Raw genomic sequence first — 3,395 nt, forward strand, 5'->3', positions numbered from 1 at the left:
AGGGAAAGGGTGAGAAAGTATAGAGGAAGGAGAAAAAGTGGCAAAATCAGAGATTCCTCTTTTAATTAGCTAAAAATCACTTTTTGCTTTTCTCTTGAGACGTGATTAATCTTCATTACCTCTTTAAAATTGTAGATGTGTGAGACTTTGCAGTGGATTAGTTATTATTGAAAAAAAATTTACAGAACGTATATATATATATATATATATATATATATATATATTTTAAATTTTTATTTATTTATTTTTGGCTGTGTTGGGTCTCTGTTGCTGCACGTGGGCTTTCTCTAGTTGCGGCAAGCAGGGGCTACTCTTCGTTGTGGTGCGCAGGCTTATTGTGCTGGCTTCTCTTGCTGCAGAGCACGGGCTCTAGGTGCGCGGGCTTCAGTAGTTGCAGCACCCAGGCTCAGCAGTTGCAGCTCACTGGCTCTAGAGCACAGGCTCAGTAGTTGTGGAGCACGGGCTTAGTTACTCTGTGGCACGTGGGACCTTCCCAGACCAGGGATCGAACCCGTGTCCCCTGCATTAGCAGGTGTATTCTCAACCACTGCACCACTAGGGAAGCCCTGTAAATATATTTTTAATTTGCCCAGATGTTTTCCAGACATAGGACTGAGACCACGTATTTCAAATAAGCCACATGATTTTGACTAAAAGTGACTGAATGTGACATAGCAGTAGGATTGAGCCAAACTGCTAAAATTGTGCTAAAATACTTTAGTGGCCTAATTGATAGTCCATACTGCAGTGTTATTCTTTATAACATTATTAAAATGGAAAACAATGCATATTTTCTTAAACATGCATTCACAGGAGTAAAATTGATATATATTTATTCAAATTTATTAAAATATTCACCTTGTCCCCACCCATTTATTTAATATAATACCCAGTTTAATTAAAATTATAGATTTATTTGTTAAAGAAATGGTGATTTTCATGTTTATATGTGTGAATTTAATCAGTCCTGCTACATCCTTGTGGATTATTCTTTATTCCTGTAACAAATGTTATATCAGGCTATATGCTATATAGTAGAAATGATACAAATGGAGATTAGCTTTTCCTCTAAAAATGGATTTTATTATTGTCCCGAAGTGGGATTTTTCTATCTTGAAATTGGCAAAACAAATTGTTTATGGCTTTGGCATGGGTGCCTTTTGAGCACATCTGCCTCATTCCCATTAATTGTCTTAATTTAAAATGTTATGTGTTGCTTATTATGAAGAATCTTCAGTTCCATATAATTATTATCAGCTTACTAGTAAGTGATCTGTGCATATCATTTAATTATTTTAAAAGATAATATCCTGAAGCAGAAATGCATTATCCTTAATATACCATTTTAAAATTAGTATTAACTTTCATCGTAAAATATTAAATAATCACAACTATGATTAACCTGCTTATTTTCATTTAAAGATGCTATAATCCTCTGTTACATTAAAAACAGAGTAAGTCCAGACATACAGTTAATGTTTGAGATAACCTTGATGATTTTCCATTTATCTTGTATTTTATATAAAACACTCACTCTTAACATAGAACACTTAAAATATCTAGCACAAAATAGGTAAGCTGACCCTTGAACAACACGGGGTTAGGGCTGCTGGCCCCTGTGCAGTGGGAAATATGCAGACTTGCTAAGTCTGCCTCGAAAACAAAAGAATTGATAAATGTCTCACCCAAGTACAGGAAACTGAAATAATTTGGATAGAATCAGGACTCAAACCCTAGTTCTTTTGATTCCACATATTGTGATCTCAAATCAAGCACAAGCTTTCCCCCACACTTAGTTAATTTAAACTACAGGTACTATATTTATTGAAAAAAATCCACGTACAAGTGGACCCATGCAGTCCAAACTCGTGTTGTTCAAGGGTCACCTGTGCACTTAACATGTGTATGTTGGATGAATGAAGAAATGTGCATACAGTAATCACATGTAAAGCAAGGCCTCAGGAGTTTTCATAAATTATCCAGTTTAATACTCACAATAACTCTGCAACAAGCAAAGGTACTATTATTGTCTGGCTTCCACATGTGAGGAACTTTATATACTTAATTTTCCTTAATTCTAACAGCATATTCTTCATTTTAGCAATGGAAAAATAGAGATTTCAAAAGTTAGGTGATTTGGTCAATGACATCATTATCTTAGTGGTCAAGTGAGTATGGATGACAGTTCTGGCTGACTCAGAAGTCTATCATAATTTCTTGCCCTATACTACTATTTATATATGAGATTGTTAACTTTAATGATGCATATGATTCAATATTATATATCTGATTGGGCTATCAGTATATTGTACATTCAAGCAAACGTGAAGATATGAGCTTTAGAACTTAATAAATATTATTCTTCAGATATGCTAAATTTAATGGCTGAAAAGAAAATGGAAAGCTGCTTGTTTAAAAAAGAAAGAAAACAGGGTTTCCCTGGTGGCGCAGTGGTTGAGAGTCTGCCTGCCGATGCAGGGGACACGGGTTCATGCCCCTGTCCGGGAAGATCCCACATGCCGCGTAGCGGCTGGGCCCATGAGCCATAGCCGCTGAGCCTGCTCATCTGGAGCCTGTGCTCCACAACGGGAGAGGCCACAACAGTGAGAGGCCCGTGTACCGCACACACACACACACACACACACACACACACACACACACACACACACACAAAACAGAAAGAAAACAATTTTAAAAAAGACAAAAAATGTATTTCATCCCTTAGGTGTAAAAGATGCTGTATCTTTCTTCTTCCCACTCATCTTCTAAGGGGCAGATTTTCATCTGGAAAATTAGGTCATTTCTGAATGATCACAGTGTCTTTCTTGCAAATTTTAAAATCAAATTTTAATATCTTTCTCTCAAATTTTAATAAAAAATTATTTTACAAATAGACAATTTATTTTACAAAAATTTATTTTACAAATAGTTATAATAGTTAATTTGTGTGCTCACTTTATCTCTGAGTACACAGAGAATTTGCAGTTAGAATTATTTATTTCAGGACTTGCCTGTCAATGACCCATTCCTTTCCAGTAATCTAGAATGCAATTCTCAAAACCTGTAACCAAAAAATACAGTCTTTTATTTTCTAAAATAAAGTGTTCTGCTTCTTGTGTTTTTATTTCCAAAGTTTAGAGTTCCTTTGCTCAATAATATTATTTTAATTTACTAAATTACTGGCAGATAAAGGAAGACTTTCCATTTTACTTGACTTTTTTTCTTAGACAAAAATAGTACCATCCTCTATATTTTTGGACTTTTGCCGAAAACTGTAGGCAATTTCATGTGGTCTTTCTACATCAGTTTGTAATCCAACTATTAGAAAAGAGACAGAAGATACTGAATGAATGAAACAAGAGCTCCAAGGCCAGGAGGTTTCAATTTTGAAAGAG

The sequence above is a fragment of the Lipotes vexillifer genome, unplaced genomic scaffold (assembly GCF_000442215.2).
Source record: "Lipotes vexillifer unplaced genomic scaffold, Lipotes_vexillifer_v1.1 scaffold1893, whole genome shotgun sequence".
Lineage (NCBI taxonomy): Eukaryota > Metazoa > Chordata > Mammalia > Artiodactyla > Lipotidae > Lipotes > Lipotes vexillifer.